Source organism: Cherax quadricarinatus, unplaced genomic scaffold, assembly GCF_038502225.1.
Source record: "Cherax quadricarinatus isolate ZL_2023a unplaced genomic scaffold, ASM3850222v1 Contig418, whole genome shotgun sequence".
In the NCBI taxonomy this organism is placed as follows: domain Eukaryota; kingdom Metazoa; phylum Arthropoda; class Malacostraca; order Decapoda; family Parastacidae; genus Cherax; species Cherax quadricarinatus.
In genome coordinates, this window is record NW_027195444.1 from 156,581 (window position 1) to 166,147 (window position 9,567).

Here is a 9,567-nt window from a genome sequence, read left to right on the forward strand (position 1 = left end):
ACTGTAACTCAGTGCACACTGTAACTCAGTGCTGCAACTCAGTGCACACTGGGCTGTAACTCACTGGGTTGCAACTCAGTGCACACTGGGCTGCAACTCAGTGTACACTGGGTTGCAACTCAGTGCACTCTGGGCTGCAACTCAGTGCACACTGGGCTGCAACTCAGTTCAATATTTTAAAAACCCATAAACATTTTCAATGGGATCGATGAAACTTTACAGCCACCATGCTAAAAATCTACCTTAGTAGTATTTGAAATTTAAACCCTTAACCAACCAAAATATGTAATTAAGTTAAACAGTGAACTTGAATAACTTTAAGAAAACATAAATAGTTGAACAAACTTTTAACTGAACAACATTTCGTTCTCTGAAGATCTTTTATTTCATATCAAAATACTGACCCAATCAAAACTGCTTCAGCAACTTGCGTATTTGTCTTCATATTTATCATCATTACCCTATTTCATCTAGCTTAATCAATTCTGATGATGCACATATAAGCAAAACCAGGGACTCCCCAACCTCTGGAGTCACACTGCTCTAACTTACAAATAAGTTGTAACCAAATGTTCCTACATAAAACAATAGTACAAAAATATGTTCATGTAAGTGCATATTGCATAAAGAACCAAAAGGTACAATACACAAGGAACAATACTCAAATAACCAGCACATAGGAGAGAGAAGCTTATGATGACATTTTGGTCTGACTTGTACCATTTACAAGTGACACTGTGACTTGGTCTAAGTCACACTGCCATATGATTGTCTCTTGTATATGCAGGTTATCTGTACATGTTGCAAATCAATGCTATTATATACTGACAAGTATGTTTAACAAGACACAGTATATGCTATGATGTAAATGGTTTAGAAAAGTAACAAGCTGAAGAATTAAGGCACATATGCAACATATTGTGAAAATATCCCACAATAAAGATTCCCAACTGTTGCAAAAGTCTAATTCTTCAGCAATATGTGGATGATGGTGTCTTATTGTAAAGATGTTTGGTCTACCAAGAGCTTTATCACTGTAGTGATAAGGTCCCTGCTACATGAACATTCTCAATAAAATGCGATAAACTGCACACTGAGTCTTATTATCTTGTAAATGCACAGTGGCAGTTGTAAAAATTGGTGAGTTGGTGAGCCCTGTATTAAAACTGACTGATGAAATAAAGCACCATATTAATAAAGCATCTCATGCTTGCCAACATCAACATTATCACAGATATGTAAACTGCAAATATTTAAAAATATTTTTCTATATTTTTTTACTACAACAGACAACATCGTAGTTTTTAAGCACTTTACAGAATAATTTAATAAAGATTTTATTAATGATAATTGTAAGAGCAGTGCAGTTGCCTCTGGCTAACTGCCATGCACTGGGAATCATCACAAGGAGAGAAGAGAGAATTACAGAGGGTTTTCACGGCAGGATGTCTGAAGTACAGCCTCTCCTCACTTAGCGACGCCTCAGACTTACAACGGACTCTGATCAGTATGCATGCCTAAATAATATTAGAGCTGATTTCCTCTATTCTTTTTATTACAATATACACTACTGTACAAATGTTTAAAAATATACCAGAAATGTTATAAATGGTGCAAAGATGATATTAAAACAATATCAAAGATGGTTGACACAAACCCACTACCATTATAGTGTGCTCCTCACTTTGTGACGAATTCGTTTACTGATGTGGTCTTAGGAATGGAACTTCATCGTTAAGTGAGGAGAGGCTGTATATGGTGTGTAGCCAGTGCCTCACAGTACTAGCGTTACTGCCTCCAGGTGTGACAAGTGAGATACACCTTTTCTTGACCTTGATCTCCTTGGACCATTAACTGCTGGGACTGTGAACCCACTTACAGCAAGACATGCACAGTACCTTATTATAGCATGCAGCAATTTTTTAATTCACAGCAATGTATGCATGTGTGGTGTGTACCCATTTTATGTTTCTTTCTATTCCCTTTTTGTATTATTGATTAGCTTTTTCATGGGATGACTGTGTAAGTGAACCATATATGAATGTAGAATGGAAATCTATTTTAAGTTATTTGTAACAATTACTTCATATTTTTATTTTTGAGCTGAAATTGAAGCCAATGTAGAAAATGTAACACTGTTTCATATTCTTTGAGCACAAAATGGAGACAAATGTTTAAAATACACTCGACCATTGATTAATACTATAGTTATGTTGCTATCACCTCCCACAACTACCACATACCTCTACCACAACCACAGTCACCTGCAAACACAAGCTATCCCTTTCCAAATTGAAAAAAATTATCAAAATACAAAAAACCCTCAGGTTATCGCTGATGTTGTTGTTGGGTTTAAGAACTGTAATGACCCAAGGAGCTGTTTCCATCTCACTGCTGTGAAATTGACGACCATAATGCTTCTGTAACTATGCACTACTAAATACATATTTATAATTTTTTAAATAAAAAAAATAAAAAATAGTAACAAGGGATATGGAAACCTAAAGCAAAAACCTGTGAAAATAAACCAAATTTTCAGTTTTAAAAATATGAGTAAGAAGCATGAAGCTGAGGAGGAGGAAAAGTAGCGACGAGAATATGTAAACACTGCTGATACACTTCACACACATTATTTACCACAAATCTACTCCTACCTCCTGTCCCATAACATACTGAACCCTTGCCAGTTTGGGTTCAGGCCAAAAAAAAAAGTACAAATGATGCAATTATTCAGATGCTCAAATTACTATATACAACAATTGAAAAAATGAACATCCTCTAGGGCTCTTCATAGACCTACGGAAAGCATTTGATACAGTAGACCACAATATCTTGTACCTAAAACTAGAGCATTATGGCATCAGAGGACACTCTCAATTACCTAAAATCTTATCTTAGTGGTAGACACCCGTAAGCATACACAAATGGAATGACCTCCAATACTCAACCTATAGTTGTTGGAGTGCCACAGGGAAATGTCCTAGGTCCTCTACTCTTTCTTGTTTACATCAATGACCTCTCAAATGCATTGCAACTCCCTAAACCCTGTGGCCTGGCTGGCAAAGCTCTCGCTTCACACACGGAGGGCCTGGGTTTGATTCCCGGTAGGGTGGAAACATTTCGATGCATTTCCTTATACCTGTTGTCCTGTTCACCTAGCAGCAAATAGGTACCTGGGTGTTAGCTGACTGTTGTGGGTTGCATCCTGGGGGATAAGACTGAGGACTCCAATGGAAATAAGACAGATAGTCCTCGATGACACGCTGCCTTTCTTGGGTTATCCTGGGTGGCTAACCATTTGGGGTTAAAAATCCGAACGAAGTCTTATCTATTCGCAGATGACACCACTTACGTCTTCTCCCACCCAAACCTGGCTGTACTTAGTAACACTGTAAACAGCAAGCTACACAAAATATCAAACTGGATGACGACCAACAAACTTACACTCAATATACAGTAGACCATCATTTAACATGAGTTTATTTGGCATGATTTGGTTATAGCACGATTGAGGAATTGTGACACAATTTTATGTAACATGTCGAAAAATTAATTTAACACGGTTCGCGGAGGGGAAAAAATTTTGAGCGCGTGGTCACCTGCGGTGCGTTACGCCATTGAGTCAATGGGGGAGACCTACCACCATCCCCCCTGCCACCCACACCACGCTCCCAGCCTCCAGTCGGTACCTGACCAGCCGGGCTGTGGCTCGTACACTGGATTGCATGCAGCCAGCAGCAATAGCCTGGTTGATCAGGCCCTGATCCATCATGAGGCCTGGTGACAGACCGGGCCGTGAGGGCATTGACCCCTGGAACTCTCTCCAGGTAGACTTCAGGAACACCTGGAAGCTGCTGTGTACTGGGATAACACAAGTAGATAACATCACATCATGACCATACAATGCGCCTTTCCTCTTGTAAACAGTGAAAGTTGCATTCCTGTTTGAAAATTGGACTTGTAGAGAAATATGTGGAATGATTCCTTGAACTACTGAGGTAATGTGTTACCCACCACTGAGGGGAAGAGTGTTAGTTGTTGTTGCAAAAGAACATTTGTACTTTGCTGGAAAGCCAAATTACTAGGAGATTTAACACTTATCTCTGGGTGGGTTGTACCCAGATAAAGATATTTCATTCGGATTTTTAACCCCGGAGGGTTAGCCACCCAGGATAACCCAAAAAAGTTAGTGCATCATCGAGGACTGTCTGACTTATTTCCACTGGGGTCCTCAATCATGTCCCCCAGGATGCGACCCACACCAGTCGACTAACACCCAGGTACCTATTTGCTGCTAGGTGAACAGGACAACAGGTGTAAGGAAATGTGTCAAAATGTTTCTACCCTGCCGTGAATCGAACCCAGGCCCTCCGTGTGTGAAGCGAGAGTTTTGCCAGCCAGGCCACAGAGTACCAGTTAAGTACAACTTTAGCCACATTGTTTGCATACATATAACAGACATGTGTGGGGTTTGAACTGGTTGCAGATATCTCTGGCACATTCTTCAAAAGATTGAGTGAAAATGATCATTTAAGGAAGGACAACCATTCCACAGTGTTAATTCAGGTATATATAACAAATGACTGTCTGGAAATGCCAGTTGTATGTTAGGTGCAGCAAGTCTGAGAAACATCCTGAATGCAGATAGAGCATAAGTAGTCATGTATGACAGAGATGGTGATACCATGGTATGCATAAAATATAAATATGAGAGCAAACTTGTGTCAAGGTAGACTCATAGCTAAAACGAGAATCTAATAGTCCAAATCAGTAGGTGGATTTATTTATGCAAATGGAAGTAGAAGTTAGAAGTGGCAGACACATTGGACTGGACAGGATATAATAATTTCTTTGAGAACAACAAAATGGAGCAGTGGCTGGGGAAGCTCAGGTGTTTGCTCCACTACTCAGCTTCTTCAGGTAGGTCTGTATATCTTGTACATGTACTTGTAGAAATAAAGATTATTATTCTTATTATTATTTTTCTAACACGCTGACCGTCTCCCACCAAGGCCGGGGAACCCAAGAGAAAGTAAGAAAAACTTTCACCATCATTCAACACTTTCAATATCATTCACACATCATCAGTGTCTTTGCAGAAGTGCCCAGATATGACAGTTCAGATGTCACTCCAAACAGCAAATATCCCATCTCCCTCCAGGACTCAAGTCCAGCTAACTGGTTTTCTGAATCCCTTCACAAAATATTAACCTGCTCACACTTGGACATTGTTATTATTATTATCAACCAGGTTTCTTAGAATGGTCCAACAATGAGTCATTTAGTAACAAGGGATATGGAAACCTAAAGCAAAAACCTGTGAAAATAAACCAAATTTTGCCAAGAGCAATCAAAATTAAAGTATTTGCTTTAAATCACCCACCTGACTGCAACTCCACTGCCTGGAAAGCTGCATCTTTATTAAAACAGATGGAGGTGATCATTACACTGCCCTCAAGCACTAATCAGATATCCCACAGGTAAAGACATAAGAGAACCAGGAGCAACAATAATTGCAAAATGTCGATTACTACAGGTGAACAAGTTTCTCTTTAACAACTTCTTCCCTCAATAGCCTGAGGGCTGATGCCTCCGTCATTGCTCCCTTCAACTGACCAAGTCTCAACCACAACTAAAACGTCCAATCAAAGAAAATCACCTGTTAACTTCCTTGAGAGTTTTGATGAAGCTCTTCAAGACAACTCAGTTTTGGCTGAAAAGAAACAGAGTAGATGGAGTCTGAACCCATGACAAGTGAGTTCTAAAACTCCAGGCCACTTGCCATGGGTTCAAACCTTACCTGTTTCATGGTTTGTTTAGAATCGTGTTATTACAACTTTGCGAGTTAGCTTTGGCTCATTTCATCAGTGACCAGCAACTGAAAATAAAAAGCTTGAATAAAAAAATTGAAATTCTCCATGAAGCCTACAATGACTGCATGAAGCCTACAATGACTGTGTGAAGCCTACAATGACTGCATGAAGCCTACAATGACTGTGTGAAGCCTACAATGACTGCATGAAGCCTACAATGACTGCATGAAGCCTACAATGACTGTGTGAAGCCTACAATGACTGCATGAAGCCTACAATGACTGTGTGAAGCCTACAATGACTGCACTTAAAACCTTGACTAGCACAACTGATGAGCTAAGTAAAATCATCACATGCCAACAAACTATCCCAGACACACTGACTCACCACTGAAACAAATTAACCAGTCTAAGAGATGTCAGGGAAAACAAACTAGACATGAAAACAACAATCCCAAGTTAGTGGAAGTGAAACACACTGAAATGCAATGAAAAGATTAAAAAAAATATGTAGACTTTAAAACATATATGAAAACATGTTTATTGATCTACACAAAGAAGCAGATTAAAGGAAACAGCAACAACTAGTTGATAATGTTGTTATAAATAGCAAGGCAAGCACTGAAAAATAATAAACACAAATATAATTGGAAAGAAGTGTATTAGCAAGGCGTTGTAAAGCGAGCACCATGTTAATGAAGTGTGTCTGTATTATTCAGAGCAACTGCTTACTTTCTGCTGGACTCCAAGTATGTAGCACAAGTGTTGGCCAGATGTGCCAGCTCTTCCTGCTGGCAGCAATACTGCTCATCAGTCAGAGCATTACAGCAGTACTGCTTCATTATACATGAGAAGGATGTGGAGTGTCTCCACCTCTCATTATCTGCAAGAGATTAACACAGCTCTCCAATAAGGGTTCACAGGGTTTCAATCTTCTTTACTGAAGTTGTTTCTGAAATATAAACTTATTGTCAAGATACTGAATCTAGAAATATTGAATTGTATAATACAACAGCTACTAGTGTTAAAGTTACAGAATGATAGGTGATGAATGTAACACAGGAGTAAATAGGTTAAAAACTTGGCCTGATACTCAGTGAATTTTGGCCATTTATAGTCTGACTTGTGCAATTTTAAGCTTGTTTTACAGTTGAGATATTATTGTGCCTTTTTATTCTCTATTATTTTGTTATACAAATGCATAAAATGTAACCTAACCAAATGAAACCCACTCAGCCCAACTTAAAATAACCTAGCATACCCTTACTCAGCCACTGTTAGATGTGTGTCTTGGGTTAGGTAAGGTTTGCCAGGAAACAGGACAAGTGTTTCCTGAAGTGAGTCTTAGTCATATGGTGACCCGCCGTTGGAACTTTTTGGTCATCTGACTGAGGCCTTCTGCTGGCTTACTGGTCCACCCCTTTAAAAATTATGATCATAATTACAATCATTGCTTTGGAAGTAGAGGCAAGCATGTCTCACAACTGCTCAGTGAAAACATACACAAAACAATGTCAAAAAAAGAAAAACTGTAATACAAAGAATGAAGCTGACCAAACCACAGAATGAATAGGTTTGACCCCATGGCCAGTGAGTCCTAAAACTCCAGGCCAGTGTGTGAGACACTTGGCCAGCTGGCCCAGTGGTTACACACTGGCCTGGAGTTTTACCACTCACTGGCCATGGGTTCAGATCCCACTTATTCAATAGTTCGTTTGCAATCGTGTTATTATGATTTCGTGAGTCATGTAGTTTGCCCCGTCAATCAAAGGATTTACTTATTAATACATTCTTTTTACCCCTTGGGGAAATGGTGATGTTAAAAAAAATATAAAAATTTTTGTACATTAGAGACATTAGGGGAAATTAATTAGTACACAGATGAATTATGGTTAATTTTGTACTTAGAAAATTATTTACTTTTTGTACATTGAGACATTATGGGTTACTTTTTTGTACTTTAGATGACATTATTATAATTAGTACATAGATGAATTAGGGGTATTTTTTTTTGACTTTAGATGACATTATGGTACTATTTTTACTTTGATGACATTATGGATAATTGTACTTTAGATGACATTATGGTTTACTATTTTTTACATTAATACATTATGGGTATTTTTTTTGTACTTTAGATGACTTTATGGGTTAATTAGTACAAGATGAATTATGGGTACTTATTTTGTTACTTTTAATACTTAGGGGGACAAAACAAGGTGACATTTGGGTACTAATTATACATCAGAGATTTTTGGGTACTTTTTTTGACTTTAGATGGTTAGGACAATTGTCATGGGAAAATTTATTTAAATTAATTTGCTTTTAGACCCCAAAAAAAACACTTACAAAAACACTTCAAAAATACCAAAATAATTGCTCGAGTTGGGAGCGTTTGAGTCGGGGCCCCAAAGAGGGGGCCACTGTACATATGCAAGGATACAGACCATAGCTGACATCAATCATACAGTGGACCCCGAAGCACTTTAATCCGGGGAAGAGGCTCAGTTATGCGAAAAGATCGGTTCGAATGAATTTTCCCCAAAGTAATGGGAAAACAAATTAATCCGCAAGACACCCAAAAGTATGAAAAAATTTTTACCACATGAAATATACATTTTCCTACACACAAAGAGAAGGAAAATAATTTTGTAATAGTAAAGATAATATAAGTATGTACTATTTACTAAATGGGAAAAAATGAACTTTCCTTTATTAAGATGCCAAATGACTGATGAGACACTGTGTTGGGGGGGCCTTTTTTCCCCCTGAGACTGGGTCCTGTTTGGCATTTTTTTCCAGAACAGGCCTTATCACTGTGTATGCCCTCATTTAAATCTCAAACCAACCTTTTCTGGCTTTAAATTCACCAATATGAGCACTAGTTCCAGGGATTTTTCCTGTTCACCGGGTGTTAGTCGACTGGTGGGGTTTAACCTGGGGGGAAAAAGATTAAACCCCAATGGAAATAAGGGAAAAGTCTTCAAAAATGATTTTGGGGTTTCCTTGGGGGGAAATCCCCTGGGGTTAATTTTTGATTCTCAATAAGCCACCCAACGGTGTACAGCAGCAGCAGCACCGACAGGCCCCCAGCAGCAGAGGTCCAGCAGCAGCGAGGTTCGCAGCAGCGAGGGTTGGTTTCAGCAAGCCTCCTGCAGCAGCAGCAGCGGATACAGCAGCAGCTGGGTGGTACAGTAGCAGCAGCAGCTGACAGGCAGCAGCAGAGCGCGGTGGACAACAGCAGCGCTGTACCCCAAAATGCGATGGTTTATTGGGGTTTTTATACAAACCCGGGCTGAGACACCCCTCCACTTTCAACACAATGATCTTTTTTTATCTCTATAGTAACTCACCCCTTTTGCTGAGGGGTTTGGTTGGCTTTTTGGGGGCCCCTGGTCACTTATTTGCAAAAAACCCAAAAAAACTGTAATTAAAACGAATGCTTGGATGTTAGGGGGGCTGGTGGGAAAAACCGCGCAATGAGGGGCCGGGGGGAATTAGCGCTCGGGCAAAGGGGCGGGTTTTTGAGCGGTATGCAGCAAAATTTTTCATAAAAACGGGGTATGGACTAAAAAAGTTTTGTGATGGGTATGGGGGGGCCATGTCTACTATATAAAAACCCTATTTATGCAGAACATTTCGCAAATTAGGTCAATTTTTTCCCCCGGGTCGACCCCCACCAGTCGCTAACACCCCGGTACTTATTTTATTGATGGGTGAACATGGACACAGGGTTTTTAAGGAAACTTATCCTA

General features: G+C 39.4%; 1 long non-coding RNA gene across 2 annotated transcripts; it reads right to left on the minus strand.

The window, feature by feature from the left end:
* Positions 1 to 687: 687 nt before the first annotated feature.
* LOC128705824 (uncharacterized) lies at positions 688 to 7,603 on the minus strand. 2 transcript variants are annotated; one of them, XR_011391174.1, is made up of 2 exons: positions 7,080 to 7,603; positions 688 to 6,764 (listed from the first exon to the last, which is right to left on the minus strand). It is a non-coding gene; the product is annotated as an uncharacterized lncRNA (long non-coding RNA). The 2 variants fall into 2 exon arrangements; XR_011391175.1 differs by having other exon boundaries at positions 7,074 to 7,603.
* Positions 7,604 to 9,567: the final 1,964 nt, after the last annotated feature.